The following is an 18,889-nucleotide window of genomic DNA, read 5'->3' as shown; positions in this document are numbered from 1 at the left end:
ACTGTAGGAGAACCTTTCTGACTCCTAATGGTAATATCTACTGTAGGAATACCTTTCTGACTGACTCCTAATGGTAATATCTACTGTAGGAGTACCTTTCTGACTCCTAATGGTAATATCTACTGTAGGAATACCTATCTAACTGTCTCCTAATGGTAATATCTCCTGTAGGAATACCTTTCTGTATCCTAATGGTAATATCTACTGTAGGAATACCTTTCTGACTGACTCCTAATGGTAATATCTACTGTAGGAGTACCTTTCTGCCTCCTAATGGTAATATCTACTGTAGGAGTACCTTTCTGTCTCCTAATGGTAATATCTACTGTAGGAATACCTTTCTGACTGACTCCTAATGGTAATATCTACTGTAGGAATACCTTTCTGACTGACTCCTAATGGTAATATCTACTGTAGGAGTACCTTTCTGCCTCCTAATGGTAATATCTACTATAGGAGTACCTTTCTGTCTCCTAATGGTAATATCTACTGTAGGAATACCTTTCTGACTGACTCCTAATGGTAATATCTACTGTAGGAATACCTTTCTGACTGACTCCTAATGGTAATATCTACTGTAGGAATACCTTTCTGACTGACTCCTAATGGTAAAATCTACTGTAGGAGTACCTTTCTGACTCCTAATGGTAATATCTACTGTAGGAATACCTTTCTGACTGACTCCTAATGGTAATATCTACTGTAGGAATACCTTTCTGACTGACTCCTAATGGTAATATCTACTGTAGGAAAACCTTTCTGTCTCCTAATGGTAATATCTACTGTAGGAATACCTTTCTGACTGACTCCTAATGGTAATATCTACTGTAGGAAAACCTTTCTGACTCCTAATGGTAATATCTACTGTAGGAATACCTTTCTGTCTCCTAATGGTAATATCTACTGTAGGAATACCTTTCTGTCTCCTAATGGTAATATCTACTGTAGGAGTACCTTTCTGTATCCTAATGGTAATATCTACTGTAGGAATATCTTTCTGTCTCCTAATGGTAATATCTACTGTAGGAGTACCTTTCTGACTCCTAATGGTAATATCTACTGTAGGAATACCTTTCTGTATCCTAATGGTAATATCTACTGTAGGAATATCTTTCTGTCTCCTAATGGTAATATCTACTGTAGGAGTACCTTTCTGACTCCTAATGGTAATATCTACTGTAGGAATACCTTTCTGTATCCTAATGGTAATATCTACTGTAGGAGTACCTTTCTGTATCCTAATGGTAATATCTACTGTATGAATACCTTTCTGTATCCTAATGGTAATATCTACTGTAGGAGTACCTTTCTGTATCCTAATGGTAATATCTACTGTAGGAATACCTTTCTGTATCCTAATGGTAATATCTACTGTATGAATACCTTTCTGTATCCTAATGGTAATATCTACTGTATGAATACCTTTCTGTCTCCTAATGGTAATATCTACTGTATGAATACCTTTCTGTCTCCTAATGGTAATATCTACTGTAGGAGTACCTTTCTGTATCCTAATGGTAATATCTACTGTAGGAGTACCTTTCTGACTGACTCCTAATGGTAATATCTACTGTAGGAATACCTTTCTGTCTCCTAATGGTAATATCTACTGTAGGAACACCTTTCTGTCTCCTAATGGTAATATCTACTGTAGGAGTACCTTTCTGTCTCCTAATTGTAATATCTACTGTAGGAATACCTTTCTGTATCCTAATGGTAATATCTACTGTAGGAATACCTTTCTGTCTCCTAATGGTAATATCTACTGTAGGAACACCTTTCTGTCTCCTAATGGTAATATCTACTGTAGGAGTACTTTTCTGTATCCTAATGGTAATATCTACTGTAGGAGTACCTTTCTGTCTCCTAATTGTAATATCTACTGTAGGAGTACCTTTCTGTCTCCTAATGGTAATATCTACTGTAGGAGTACCTTTCTGTCTCCTAATGGTAATATCTACTGTAGGAATACCTTTCTGACTGACTCCTAATGGTAATATCTACTGTAGGAGTACCTTTCTGTATCCTAATGGTAATATCTACTGTAGGAATACCTTTCTGTCTCCTAATGGTAATATCTACTGTAGGAGTACCTTTCTGACTGACTCCTAATGGTAATATCTACTGTAGGAATACCTTTCTGTATCCTAATGGTAATATCTACTGTAGGAGTACCTTTCTGACTGACTCCTAATGGTAATATCTACTGTAGGAATACCTTTCTGTATCCTAATGGTAATATCTACTGTAGGAGTACCTTTCTGACTGACTCCTAATGGTAATATCTACTGTAGGAATACCTTTCTGACTGACTCCTAATGGTAATATCTACTGTAGGAATACCTTTCTGTCTCCTAATGGTAATATCTACTGTAGGAGTACCTTTCTGTCTCCTAATGGTAATATCTACTGTAGGAATACCTTTCTGACTGACCCCTAATGGTAATATCTACTGTAGGAATACCTTTCTGTCTCCTAATGGTAATATCTACTGTAGGAATACCTTTCTGACTCCTAATGGTAATATCTACTGTAGGAGTACCTTTCTGACTGACTCCTAATGGTAATATCTACTGTAGGAGTACCTTTCTGACTGACTCCTAATGGTAATATCTACTGTAGGAGTACCTTTCTGTCTCCTAATGGTAATATCTACTGTAGGAGTACCTTTCTGACTGACTCCTAATGGTAATATCTACTGTAGGAGTACCTTTCTGACTGTCTCCTAATGGTAATATCTACTGTAGGAGTACCTTTCTGACTCCTAATGGTAATATCTACTGTAGGAGTACCTTTCTGACTCCTAATGGTAATATCTAACTTCACTGACAAGTAGCTGAGTAGTTGCTCTGATATGTGTCTCCACTGGGTACCTCTCTGTTGTCCACTACAGTTGATAGAATGTTTTGAGTATCCAATCACCTTCAAGCAGGAAGTTGGTAGACCTGGCAGGATAATCTAAACACAGGGATATAACATGATAGCTGCATGACAATAAGTCTTGATGAGTGCAGCCTTTCAGCCTATCCCTTTATAAGGCCTGTTTGGGGTATCATTCATAAGGAAGTCACGTTATGGCTTGTACTCTGTGACCGGCCATCGATGGCCATATAAGGTCCTTTCTTTCTATCTATGCAGTCTGTCTGTGACATCAGTGTGAAGAGTTATTCAGAGGTGGTGGGGGAAATCTATGTCTGCATCTTTATCAGAGGTTTAAAAGGGGAACTTTACATGTGTGTGTGTGTGTGTGTGTGTGTGTGTGTGTGTGTGTGTGTGTGTGTGTGTGTGTGTGTGTGTGTGTGTGTGTGTGTGTGTGTGTGTGTGTGTGTCAGTTCTGCTCTGCCCTTTCTGTGTCCAACTACAGGTGACACTATTTTAAGTATCTAATCACATTCAATCAGGAAGCTGGTCGACCTTGTTAAAGGACATTGTTCCTTTATTTATTAATCTGTGACTTTGTTATTCTTATTATTGAAGTGGTTAATAATTGGTCCCACCTATTTCGTTTTTTTACAAAGCGTAAGCCTATGGCAAATCATATGACATGTTTCTAATAAAATAATGAATAATCATTTTACAGAGTTCAGTATGTCTGCATACTCTCCTCTAAATCTAAACACAACAATTATGTGTCTTGTTTTTTATCTCTTCTGATATTCTTGTAATTTTCTTCTTCCTCCTCTATGTCTCTCTCTGACACTAAGGCTCCTTTCTCCTCTTCTCCCATCTCCTCTCTTCCCATCTCCTCTTCTCCCGTCTCCTGTCTCCTCTCCTCCGGTCTCCTCTCCTCCTGTCTCCTATTCTCCCCTCCTCTCCAACTGTCTCCTGTCTCCTCTCCTCCTGTCTCTTCTACTCCCATCTCCCTATTAGAGGAAAAAGTCTACGGTCCTTCCCATTGGCCAATATTATCCAATGCGTTTTGAGAAGGAAGCGAAGAGACCAAGAGGATGCAAGGAGGAATCAAGGAAGGATGAATTGAGAAAAGCCCATGGGCATGTCTGTAATACCACTATTTTACCTCTATGGTGAGTTCATCTCTCACTTTAACCACTAGGTGGCTTCATCGCCCATTGAGAGAGAGAGAGAGAGAGAGATCGAGAGAGAGAGCGAGAGAGAGAGAGAGCGAGAGAGAGAGCGAGAGAGCGAGAGAGAGAGAGAGAGAGAGAGAGAGAGAGAGATTGAGATAATGACAGTGGAGACTTTGTATTAAGAATGTTGTTTTCTGTCACAACAGACATTCATCAATGGGTTTAACTCAGTCCCAGAAGCCAGGTACCTCCAAATTATGCTGCGTGACAGACAGAAAGCCTGAGAGTCTATTTATGCACCGGTTGCGTCAAATTAAGGAACATAATTTTTAAAAAACATCAAAATCCAATGGTGAAATTTAACCTGTTAGGGCTCGGGGGCAGTATTGACACGGCCGGATAAAAAACGTACCCGATTTAATCTGGTTACTACTCCTGCCCAGTAACTAGAATATGCATATAATTATTGGCTTTGGATAGAAAACACCCTAAAGTTTCTAAAACTGTTTGAATGGTGTCTGTGAGTATAACAGAACTCAAATGGCAGGCCAAAACCTGAGAAGATTCCATGCAGGAAGTGGCCTGTCTGACAAGTTGTGTTTCATCTTGGCTCTTTTTATTGAAGACTGAGGATCTTTGCTCTAACGTGACACTTCCTACGGCTCCCATAGGCTCTCAGAGCCCGGGAAAAAGCTGAACGATATCGAGGCAGCCTCTGGCTGAAACACATTATCGCTTTTGGCAAGTGGCCGATCAGAGTACTATGGGCTTAGGCGCGTGCACGAGTCGACCGAATGCTTTATTCTCTTTCGTCTGTTTACCTAAACGCAGATTCCCGGTTGGAATATTATCGCTTTTTTACGAGCTAAATGGCATAAAAATTGATTTTAAACAGCGGTTGACATGCTTCGAAGTACGGTAATGGAATATTTAGAAATGTTTTGTCACGAATTGCGCCATGCTCGTCACCCTTATTTACCCTTTCGGATAGTGTCTTGAACGCACGAACAAAACGCCGCTGTTTGGATATAACTATGGATTATTTTGAACCAAACCAACATTTGTTATTGAAGTAGAAGTCCTGGGAGTGCATTCTGACGAAGACAGCAAAGGTAATAACATTTTTCTTATAGTAAATCTGACTTTGGTGAGTGCTAAAATTGCATGGGTGTCTAAATAGCTAGCCCTGTGATGCCGGGCTATCTACTGAGAATATTGCAAAATGTGCTTTAATTCTTAAAATAATTGTTATGCTTTTTGTGAACGTTTATCGTGAGTAATTTAGTAAATTCACCGGCAGTGTTCGGTGGGAATGCTAGTCACATGCTAGTCACATGCTAATGTAAAAAGCTGTTTTTTGATATAAATATGAACTTGATATAACAAAACATGCATGTATTGTATAACATAATGTCCTAGGGTTGTCATCTGATGAAGATCATCAAAGGTTAGTGCTGCATTTAGCTTTGGTTTACGTTTATGTGACATTATATGCTAGCTTGAAAAATGGGTGTCTGATTATTTCTGTCTGGGTACTCTGCTGACACAATCTAATGTTTTGCTTTCGTTGTAAACCCTTTTTGAAATCGGACAGTGTGGTTAGATTAACGAGAGTCTTGTCTTTAAAATGGTGTAAAATAGTCATATGTTTGAAAAATTGAAGTTTTTGCATTTTTTTGGTTTTTGAATAACGCACCACGGGATTACACTGGCTGTTACGTAGGTGGGACGATTTGGTGCCACCTACCCTAGGGAGGTTAAAGATATCAGCTTTTACATTGACTGCGTCTCATCCACCACATCTGCCTATGTCAGCCTTCCACATCTGTGGTGGAAGGTGGCAGAGCTAAAGCATTGTTTGTCAGACCATGAGACATCTCGAAAATCGGTCTTCCCATGAAAACGTCTGTTGAGTCCAAACGGTGTGGCCTACAAACTATTATGACCCCAGTATGTAAAGGTGTATTCAAGGCTTGTATTCTCCAATGTGTATTGTGAAGGAGGCGAGGACAGAGAAAGTATTTATACTTACAGCCTGAATTGAAAATGGATTGAATTTATTTTTCTCTCACCCACACAGTGCCCCACAGTGACAAAGTGAAATCATTTTTAGAAATGTAATTTCCATAAGTATTCACACCCCTGAGTTAATACTTTGTAGAAGGACCTTACAACTGTGAGTCTTTCCACACCTGGATTGTCCACCATTTGTACATTATTCTTATTCCTCTCCGGCAACTGAGTTAGGAAGGACGCCTGTATCTTTGTAGTGACTGTGTGTATTGATACAGCATCCAAAGTGTAATAACTTAACCATGCTCAAAGGGATATTCAATGTCTTTTTTCACCCTTTTTTTTCATCTACCAGTAGGTGCCTTTTATGCGAGGCATTGGAAAACCTCCCTGGTCTTTGTGATTGCATCTGTGTTCACTGCTCGACTGAGGGACCTTACAGATAATTGTATGTGTGGAGTACAGAGATGAGACAGTCATTAAAGAAGCCCCCCAATTCATGCACCAGACCCATTGAATCTCTTCCTAGTGGAGAGGCTACACAGGCAGCATGCGTAACTAAGTTAACTCAGTGTGGACCACAGTGACAATACATAGCCAGCGGTTGTTCTTTCCTTTAAATGTCTTGCACCCCCTGCAATCATCCAGCTATGTTTGTGTCACCCTCATAGGTTTGTCCTGGAAGTTGGGACAGAGGAAGGCCTAGACGCATCATCACATCACATGCCATCTGGGCTATATTTTGCCCTGTCGTTGATGACACTTCGTAGAGTCCCAGGAATTCTTCCTTTGGTTGTAGATCTGCATCTACAAAGAGTCAAACATATTGACTCCAGATCAACTCCTGATATACCCTGGGTGGATTCAAACATATTGACTCCTGATCAACTCCTGATCTATCCTGGGTGGATTCAAACATATTGACTCCTGATCAACTCCTGATATATCCTGGGTGGATTCAAACATATTGACTCCTGATCAACTCCTGATATATCCTGGGTGGATTCAAACATATTGACTCCTGATCAACTCCTGATATATCCTGGGTGGATTCAAACATATTGACTCCAGATCAACTCCTGATATACCCTGGGTGGATTCAAACATATTGACTCCTGATCAACTCCTGATATATCCTGGGTGGATTCAAACATATTTACTCCTGTTCAACTCCTGATGTATCCTGGGTGGATTCAAACATATTGATTCCTGATCAACTCCTGATATATCCTGTGTGGATTCAAACATATTGACTCCTGATCAACTCCTGATATATCCTGGGTTCCATCAATGATACGTGCGAACTGGAACACTGGCATTGATGTTGTTTCCGACACAATTTCTTTGACGATTGTATTGCCCACCAGCTTCAAAATGTAGTTTTGCCTTTGGGGACTGGTGAAATCAAAGTGACCTTTCAGCCAGGTGGTCAGCTCTGCATCGCCCTCTGCCTTGTACTTTAGAAGCTGGCTGAAATTCCCACTCTCCTTATCAACGCCTCGAAAAGCCTGACTTCACACCCCCAACAATCTTCATCAGATTTCTCCTCGCTTGTTGCTGCTGTCTTTCATGCTCACGTAAAAGTTGCACATTAACAGGCTTTGGCTCCTGAATCTGAGTCATCACAGCTCATTTATGACACTGCCTGTCTTTATGAGCACTACATTTCTCCAGTGCCTTCCTCCAATTTTGAAAGCCAGTCTTGACAAAAGCTGAATCTACTTTTGATGCAAGCTTAGACTTTGTGTTGCAAGGTACACTGCTCAAAAAAATAAAGGGAACACTTAAACAACACAATGTAACTCCAAGTCAATCACACTTCTGTGAAATCAAACTGTCCACTTAGGAAGCAACACTGATTGACAATACATTTCACATGCTGTTGTGCAAATGGTATAGACAACAGGTGGAAATTATAGGCAATTAGCAAGACACCCCCAATAAAGGAGTGGTTCTGCAGGTGGTGACCAGAGACCACTTCTCAGTTCCTATGCTTCCTGGCTGATGTTTTGGTCACTTTTGAATGCTGGCGGTGCTTTCACTCTAGTGGTAGCATGAGACGGAGTCTACAGCCCACACAAGTGGCTCAGGTAGTGCAGCTCATCCAGGATGGCACATCAATGCGAGCTGTGGCAAGAAGGTTTGCTGTGTCTGTCAGCGTAGTGTCCAGAGCATGGAGGCGCTACCAGGAGACAGGCCAGTATATTAGGAGACGTGGAGGAGGCCGTAGGAGGGCAACAACCCAGCAGCAGGACAGCTACCTCCGCCTTTGTGCAAGGAGGAGCAGGAGGAGCACTGCCAGAGCCCTGCAAAATGACCTCCAGCAGGCCACAAATGTGCATGTGTCTGCTCAAACGGTCAGAAACAGACTCCATGAGGGTGGTATGAGGGCCCGACGTCCACAGTTGGGGGTTGTGCTTACAGCCCAACACCGTGCAGGACGTTTGGTATTTGCCAGAGAACACCAAGATTGGCAAATTCGCCACTGGCGCCCTGTGCTCTTCACAGATGAAAGCAGGTTCACACTGAGCACATGTGACATACATGACAGAGTCTGGAGACGCCGTAGAGAACGTTCTGCTGCCTGCAACATCCTCCAGCATGACCGGTTTGGCAGTGGGTCAGTCATGGTGTGGGGTGGCATTTCTTTGGGGGCCCTCCACGTGCTCGCCAGAGGTAGCCTGATTGCCATTAGGTACCGAAATGAGATCCTCAGACCCTTTGTGAGACCATATGCTGGTGCGGTTGGCCCTGGGTTCCTCCTAATGCAAGACAATGCTAGACCTCATGTGGCTGGAGTGTGTCAGCAGTTCCTGCAAGAGGAAGGCATTGATGCTATGGACTGGCCCGCCCGTTCCCCAGACCTGAATCCAATTGAGCACCTCTCGGACATCATGTCTCGCTCCATCCACCAACGCCACATTGCACCAGAGACTGTCCAGGAGTTGGCGGATGCTTTAGTCCAGGTCTGGGAGGAGATCCCTCAGGAGACCATCCGCCACCTCATCAGGAGCATGCCCAGGCATTGTAGGGAGGTCATACAGGCACGTGGAGGCCACACACACTACTGAGCCTCATTTTGACTTGTTTTAAGGACATTACATCAAAGTTGGATCAGCCTGTAGTGTGGTTTTCCACTTTAATTTTGAGTGTGACTCCAAATCCAGACCTCCATGGGTTGATAAATTGGATTTCCATTGATTATTTTTGTGTGATTTTGTTGTCAGCACATTCAACTATGTAAAGAAAAAAGTATTTAATAAGATTATTTCATTCATTCAGATCTAGGATGTGTTGTTTAAGTGTTCCCTTTATTTTTTGAGCAGTGTATTTAGCACAATAGAAACAGATGACCCCGTTTAAGGAGGGGCTGTAATGGAGACCAGTATAATCTTTATACCATTACTCCTGAAAGTAGAGTGTCCTATTTGACAGGGTTGTAATGGAGACAAGTATAATCTTTATACCATTACTCCTGAAAGTAGAGTGTCCTATTTGACAAGGTTGTAATGGAGACCAGTATAATCGTTATACCATTACTAGCTCCTCCCCTCCCTGTCCTGCACCTTCATATCTCTCTCTCTCTCTCTCTCTCTCTCTCTCTCTCTCTCTCTCTCTCTCTCTCTCTCTCTCTCTCTCTCTCTCTCTCTCTCTCTCTCTCTCTCTCTCTCATTGTCTCAAACTCTCTCTCTCTGCTTGAATGTATTATCTGAAACACACGAGGAGCCATACTTAGAGGAATATCTCAGTTTAAATTAACATTAGGATTAGACTGTTGTGATGTCATTATTCAGTCTTAACCATCAATATTTGCTCCTTTTCTCCCTCACCTCCATGTCACCTGTTCTCCCTGTCCTGTCAGCATCCTCATGCTCGCTCTCTCCCTGTTCTGTCACCATCCTCATGCTCTCTCTCTCTCACTGCCCTGTCAGCATCCTCATGCTCTCTCTCTCTCACTGCCCTGTCAGCATCCTCATGCTCTCTCTCTCTCACTGCCCTGTCAGCATCCTCATGCTCTCTCTCTCTCACTGCCCTGTCAGCATCCTCATGCTCTCTCTCTCTCACTGCCCTGTCACCATCCTCATGCTCTCTCTCTCTCACTGCCCTGTCAGCATCCTCATGCTCTCTCTCTCTCTGTTCTGTCACCATCCTCATGCTCTCTCTCTCCCTGTCCTGTCACCATCCTCATGCTCTCTCTCTCCCTGTCCTGTCACCATCCTCATGCTCTCTCTCTCTCCCTGTCCTGTCACCATCCTCATGCTCTCTCTCTCCCTGTCCTGTCACCATCCTCATGCTCTCTCTCTCTCCCTGTCCTGTCACCATCCTCATGCTCTCTCTCTATCCCTGTCCTGTCACCATCCTCATGCTCTCTCTCTCCCTGTCCTGTCACCATCCTCATGCTCTCTCTCTCTCTGTTCTGTCACCATCCTCATGCTCTCTCTCTCTCCCTGTCCTGTCACCATCCTCATGCTCTCTCTCTCTCTATCCCTGTCCTGTCACCATCCTCATGCTCTCTCTCTATCCCTGTCCTATCACCATCCTCATGCTCTCTCTCTATCCCTGTCCTGTCACCATCCTCATGCTCTCTCTCTCTCTGTTCTGTCACCATCCTCATGCTCTCTCTCCCTGTCCTGTCACCATCCTCATGCTCTCTCTCTCTCCCTGTCCTGTCACCATCCTCATGATCTCTCTCTCCCTGTCCTGTCACCATCCTCATGCTCTCTCTATCCCTGTCCTGTCACCATCCTCGTGCTCTCTCTCTCTCTCTCCCTGTCCTGTCACCATCCTCATGCTCTCTCTCTCCCTGTCCTGTCACCATCCTCATGCTCTCTCTCTCCCTGTCCTGTCACCATCCTCATGCTCTCTCTCTCCCTGTCCTGTCACCATCCTCATGCTCTCTCTCTCTCCCTGTCCTGTCACCATCCTCATGCTCTCTCTCTCCCTGCCCTGTCACCATCCTCATGCTCTCTCTCTCCCTCTCTCTCTTTTCTCTGAACGCACCAGAGTGAACATGAAATAATTATTATCAGTAAACAAGTGGTGTTTCTTGCCATGATGTGGAATGGATTACTAACCATTTCTAATCTGAACGGCAATGATTATTATATCAAGAAAAATTGACTCATCTCTTGTTCTACTGTGGACTTCTATCATCTGACTGGTGATTATTATAGAAACATTGACTCATCTCTTGTTCTACTGTAGACTTCTATCATCTGACTGGTGATTATTATAGAAACGTTGACTCATCTCTTGTTCTACTGTAGACTTCTATCATCTGACTGGTGATTATTATAGAAAAATTGACTCATCTCTTGTTCTACTGTAGACTTCTATCATCTGACAGGTGATTATTATAGAAACGTTGACTCATCTCTTGTTCTACTAAACTGATGAAGGTCACTGCCACCCTTCCTCTTCCTCATGATGACATCACTGTGAATGAAAGCTGACTGTAATAAAACTGATTTCACTTTAATCAAACAAACACTAATAATGCTATTTATCATAAGGAAGTACAGCTATACAGTATCCTATACAGTACAGCTATACAGTATACTATACAGTACAGTTATACAGTATACTATAGAGTACAGTTATACAGTACAGCTATACAGTACACTATACAGTATACTATACAGTACAGTTATACAGAACAGCTATACAGTATACTATAGAGTACAGTTATACAGTACAGCTATACAGTATCCTATACAGTACATCTATACAGTACAGCTATACAGTATACTATAGGAATATGTAATAAATTAAAGCTACTACTGTCTACATAAATTACAGATGCAGCACAACATAAATGATTGACACTTTACTCAGACTTCACCTGGGCTTTCTGACCAATAGAACGTAATAAAGACATTAACGTTAGTTGAATACGTCCGTGAGCACCATTGTTGGTCGCTGGGTGAATGTGTGGCTAATTAACTTTCCAGGTAACTTAGCTATGATAGCTAACGTTAGTGGTCGCTAGGTGAATGTGTGGATAATTAACGTTCCAGGTAACTTAGCTATGATAGCTAACGTTAGTGGTCGCTAGGTGAATGTGTGGATAATTAACTTTCCAGGTAACTTAGCTATGATAGCTAACGTTAGTGGTCGCTAGGTGAATGTGTGGCTAATTAACGTTCCAGGTAACTTAGCTATGATAGCTAACTTTAGTGATGGTTGATTGATTAGCACTCGCAAATCGGTCCATTTTCACAAAAAACGTTTGTTTCCACTCCATGCAATTACTGACACTTTTTAGCAAAATATTATTTATTTCCACAATTACAGTTCCAGCGCAAAATGACGTGTTGATGTTAAAACATCACAATCGGCAGTGATATAGCCTACGTAACACTCGTATTACATTCTAGTTTTACACTTTCTAATACATTTGAAAGTAATGAAATAGCACAGCAAATCTTTTATTTATTTATATTATTTATATCAATATATTGGGGGGATATTTTGAGCATATTTGAATATTGGATGTGTCCCCCCAATATATGTTATAATTCCGGCACTGGGATACACTCTTTGTGTAGAAAGTGGATTTTATGGCATTTAAAGCCACAGTGATACATTGTACAGCACACGTGTCTCAGAAGTCCAAGAAGCTGGACATTATATCTGCAGCAGAGAAGAAGAACAACAAGACAGGCTTTATAATTTAGAGTAATATACAAGTGGCCAACCAAGATCACCTGTTCATAGCTGTTTCAACATGAATCCAGCAAGGAGATTCACCTGGTGGAGATCTATGTATTACCTGGAAGTCTAGAGAATGAAGGGCAATGGGTAAAGGCTGAAAATGGATCCATCATAATGATTCTACATGTTATAGTATGAACCTGGATCCATCATAATGATTCTACATGTTATAGTATGAACCTGGATCCATCATAATGATTCTACATGTTATAGTATGAACCTGGATCCATCATAATGATTCTACATGTTATAGTATGAACCTGGATCCATCATAATGATTCTACATGTTATAGTATGAACCTGGATCCATCATAATGATTCTACATGTTATAGTATGAACCTCGATCCATCATAATGATTCTACATGTTATAGTATGAACCTGGATCCATCATAATGATTCTACATGTTATAGTATGAACCTGGATCCATCATAATGATTCTACATGTTATAGTATGAACCTGGATCCATCATAATGATTCTACATGTTATAGTATGAACCTGGATCCATCATAATGATTCTACATGTTATAGTATGAACCTGGATCCATCATAATGATTCTACATGTTATAGTATGAACCTGGATCCATCATAATGATTCTACATGTTATAGTATGAACCTGGATCCATCATAATGATTCTACATGTTATAGTATGAACCTGGATCCATCATAATGATTCTACATGTTATAGTATGAACCTGGATCCATCATAATGATTCTCCATGTTATAGTATGAACCTGGATCCATCATAATGATTCTACATGTTATAGTATGAACCTGGATCCATCATAATGATTCTACATGTTATAGTATGAACCTGGATCCATCATAATGATTCTACATGTTATAGTATGAACCTGGATCCATCATAATGATTCTACATGTTATAGTATGAACCTGGATCCATCATAATGATTCTACATGTTATAGTATGAACCTGGATCCATCATAATGATTCTACATGTTATAGTATGAACCTGGATCCATCATAATGATTCTACATGTTATAGTATGAACCTGGATCCATCATAATGATTCTACATGTTATAGTATGAACCTGGATCCATCATAATGATTCTACATGTTATAGTATGAACCTGGATCCATCATAATGATTCTACATGTTATAGTATGAACCTGGATCCATCATAATGATTCTACATGTTATAGTATGAACCTGGATCCATCATAATGATTCTACATGTTATAGTATGAACCTGGATCCATCATAATGATTCTACATGTTATAGTATGAACCTGGATCCATCATAATGATTCTACATGTTATAGTATGAACCTGGATCCATCATAATGATTCTACATGTTATAGTATGTCATGGCCTTTACTGGCCAAAGGTTAAACTGCTGTTATGTTTATGATATACTATGGTGTTGTTGATGAACACTGTTTTACAGTATGTCATGGCCTTTTCTGGCCAACTGCTGTTATGTTTATGATATACTATGGTGTTGTGTCACTAGACTTTGACCAGATATTATTGCATCCAAAGATCAACTGCACCTAGAACATAGATACAGAGCCACTTGTCATCAGGAAGCTGCTCTCTCAGCACAACGGAAAATATCTCAATGACTTGACATGTTCTGGCTGTGAATTCAGGCTACAAGGTAAGAATCTTCCCAGTGATTATTGTAAAGTGTGTAGAGAAATTAAATGTATGGTGTTTTTTTAGTATAGTGACTGACAGTAAAACACTCAGATCTAACAGTCCATTTCACCTGGGACAGTTATGTGACAATTCAGTCATACAAAATGGCGCTAACTGGGCGTAGGCAAGTCAAATTCAAAAACATATTGTTCATATATTCATATATTGTGGTTATTTTATAATTTGTATATTTTTATGTATAAGTTGTAAATCGTCTTTCAAAATATCGTAAAATGTGTTTTCTAAACTACAATGAGCTCCTCTTTCCTGTGTAATTTGGTTTGAAACCACTGAACATACTTTTCTTAACATTGTTATTATGAACTGAATTCAGTAACAGCATAATAATATCATATCTGTTAAACAAAGCAACACACTAGAATGAGAGAAATTATCAAAAGAGAAAGTGACTTATTAATATTATATTGTTGTTATTATTATTATTATTATTAATTAAACTACATGGAGAAAAGGTGAAAAATATCAGTCACGACTACATGTTCATGTGATGCATTAAATCACCTGACTGTTGGGATGTGTCTGTTAGGAAATGTTTTATTTCTAAGAGATAATGAATAAAATACAACAATTGACATTCAATAATTAGTTGTCACTGTGTTAACCACAACCAACATGTTAGATCTCTGTTTAGTTGTCACTGTGTTAACCACAACGAACATGCTGGATCTCTGTTTAGTTGTCACTGTGTTAACCACAACCAACATGCTGGATCTCTGTTTAGTTGTTACTGTGTTAACCACAACCAACATGCTGGATCTCTGTTTAGTTGTCACTGTGTTAACCACAATCAACATGCTGGATCTCTGTTTAGTTGTCACTGTGTTAACCAACATGCTGGATCTCTGTTTAGTTGTCACTGTGTTAACCACAACCAACATGCTGGATCTCTGTTTACAGGGGTCAGTGCTCTAAAATGAGTCTCTCTGGGGAGAGAGAGGAGGGGGGCCCTGCCTCTAAAATGAGTCTCTCTGGGGAGAGAGAGGAGGGGGCCCCTGCCTCCAAAATGCATCTCTCTGGGGGACATGACACCAAAGCTAAGAGGTAAGATGACAATTTTATGAAGAATTGATTAAGTTTATTTCCTAAATAAATAACTATCTTAAGGTGAATGCACTTACTGTAAATCTCTCTGGATAAGAGCATCTGCTAAATCAGGGGTTCTCAATCCGGGGTCTGTGGAGGTACTGCAGGGGTTCTGCAGGAAGCGTGGGGAGTGGTGGTGTATCCAGGGAGAAAACTAAACTAATATTCTGAAATATCATTTGTGGTTTTATGCTCCCATCTATTGGAATTATTTAGCAACTGCAGTAGTGCTGAAAAAATGTGTTATTCCTTACTAAAGTAGTAATTACTGAGAACAACTAGTTAATTTTTATCACTTACAATCATAAAATAACAACTTATACCATAACAAACAATTAAACTGACATAAACCTAAATCACTATATATGTAGTTATTTAGTTAATTACCAAATTGAGCCGGTCGGTCACATTTAAGAGTGAGGGAGATATATAGCATTTTGCAAAAAAAAACATGATTTTTGTCTCTCTGAAATGAAACCATCAAGTGATAGATTTTAAACAAATACATGTCTGTCATTGAACAACTCCATGTCATGATTACATAGTGAACAACTCCATGTCATGATTACATAGTGAACAACTCCATGTCATGATTAGACAGTGAACAACCCCATGTCATGATTAGATAGTGAACAACCCCATGATTAGACAGTGAACAACCCCATGATTAGATAGTGAACAACCCCATGATTAGATAGTGAACAACCCCATGATTAGATAGTGAACAACCCCATGTCATGATTAGATAGTGAACAACCCCATGATTAGATAGTGAACAACCCCATGATTAGATAGTGAACAACTCCATGATTAGATAGTGAACAACCCCATGATTAGATAGTGAACAACTCCATGTCATGATTAGATAGTGAACAACCCCATGATTAGATAGTGAACAACCCCATGATTAGATAGTGAACAACCCCATGATTAGATAGTGAACAACCCCATGATTAGATAGTGAACAACCCCATGATTAGATAGTGAACAACCCCATGATTAGATAGTGAACAACTCCATGATTAGACAGTGAACAACCCCATGTCATGATTAGATAGTGAACAACTCCATGATTAGATAGTGAACAACCCCATGTCATGATTAGATAGTGAACAACTCCATGTCATGATTAGATAGTGAACAACTCCATGATTAGATAGTGAACAACCCCATGTCATGATTAGATAGTGAACAACTCCATGATTAGATAGTGAACAACCCCATGTCATGATTAGATAGTGAACAACTCCATGATTAGATAGTGAACAACCCCATGTCATGATTAGATAGTGAACAACCCCATGATTAGATAGTGAACAACCCCATGATTAGATAGTGAACAACCCCATGATTAGATAGTGAACAACCCCATGATTAGATAGTGAACAACTCCATGATTAGATAGTGAACAACCCCATGATTAGATAGTGAACAACCCCATGTCATGATTAGATAGTGAACAACCCCATGTCATGATTAGATAGTGAACAACTCCATGATTAGATAGTGAACAACTCCATGATTAGATAGTGAACAACCCCATGATTAGATAGTGAACAACCCCATGATTAGATAGTGAACAACCCCATGATTAGATAGTGAACAACCCCATGATTAGATAGTGAACAACTCCATGATTAGATAGTGAACAACTCCATGATTAGATAGTGAACAACCCCATGATTAGATAGTGAACAACCCCATGATTAGATAGTGAACAACCCCATGATTAGATAGTGAACAACCCCATGATTAGATAGTGAACAACCCCATGATTAGATAGTGAACAACCCCATGATTAGATAGTGAACAACCCCATGATTAGATAGTGAACAACCCCATGATTAGATAGTGAACAACCCCATGATTAGATAGTGAACAACCCCATGTCATGATTAGATAGTGAACAACCCCATGATTAGATAGTGAACAACCCCATGATTAGATAGTGAACAACCCCATGATTAGATAGTGAACAACCCCATGATTAGATAGTGAACAACCCCATGATTAGATAGTGAACAACCCCATGATTAGATAGTGAACAACCCCATGATTAGATAGTGAACAACCCCATGATTAGATAGTGAACAACCCCATGATTAGATAGTGAACAACCCCATGATTAGATAGTGAACAACTCCATGATTAGATAGTGAACAACCCCATGATTAGATAGTGAACAACTCCATGATTAGATAGTGAACAACCCCATGATTAGATAGTGAACAACCCCATGATTAGATAGTGAACAACCCCATGATTAGATAGTGAACAACCCCATGTCATGATTAGATAGTGAACAACCCCATGATTAGACAGTGAACAACCCCATGATTAGATAGTGAACAACTCCATGATTAGATAGTGAACAACCCCATGATTAGATAGTGAACAACTCCATGATTACATAGTGAACAACCCCATGTCATGATAGTGAACAACTCCATGTCATGACAGTGAACAACCCCATGATTAGATAGTGAACAACCCCATGATTAGACAGTGAACAACCCCATGATTAGACAGTGAACAACCCCATGATTAGATAGTGAACAACCCCATGTCATGATTAGATAGTGAACAACCCCATGATTAGACAGTGAACAACCCCATGATTAGATAGTGAACAACCCCATGATTAGATAGTGAACAACCCCATGATTAGATAGTGAACAACCCCATGATTAGATAGTGAACAACCCCATGTCATGATTAGATAGTGAACAACCCCATGATTAGATAGTGAACAACCCCATGATTAGATAGTGAACAACCCCATGATTAGATAGTGAACAACCCCATGATTAGATAGTGAACAACCCCATGATTAGATAGTGAACAACCCCATGATTAGATAGTGAACAACCCCATGATTAGATAGTGAACAACCCCATGATTAGATAGTGAACAACCCCATGATTAGATAGTGAAAAAACACAATTTATTTGATAATTTCTTTAAGCAATAAAATCGAATTTTCTGAAAATTGATACATAGCGTTTTAGAATGAAAGTCTTCTGATATTTCCCATCTTAGCTCAGAGTAGATGAGAGATGTAATATTTGTCTCTGTTTTGTTGAAGACCAATCAAGCAGGAGAGACCAGCCTCCCCTGTACCCAGCTGTGTGTCCATGAAGAGTGACCAGTCTATGAATCTACCTATGAAGTTTAGAGAGGGAGACTTTTCTACTGAACAAAGGTAAGAAGAACTCATGGGTCATGGTCAGTGAGTTAAACAACACTGTCTCTAGTCATTTCTCCTCTCCCATTTTCACATTTCTTTTTGTTGTTTTCATAATCCATAGGCTAATACTTTTGTCCATTTTCATAGTCCTAAAACAATATTAAACAAAC

This window comes from Salmo salar, unplaced genomic scaffold (assembly GCF_965601325.2).
Source record: "Salmo salar unplaced genomic scaffold, fSalSal1 ptg000686l, whole genome shotgun sequence".
Lineage (NCBI taxonomy): Eukaryota > Metazoa > Chordata > Actinopteri > Salmoniformes > Salmonidae > Salmo > Salmo salar.
The sequence above is the reverse complement of the archived record's forward strand: the minus strand, read 5'-3'. Positions refer to the sequence as shown.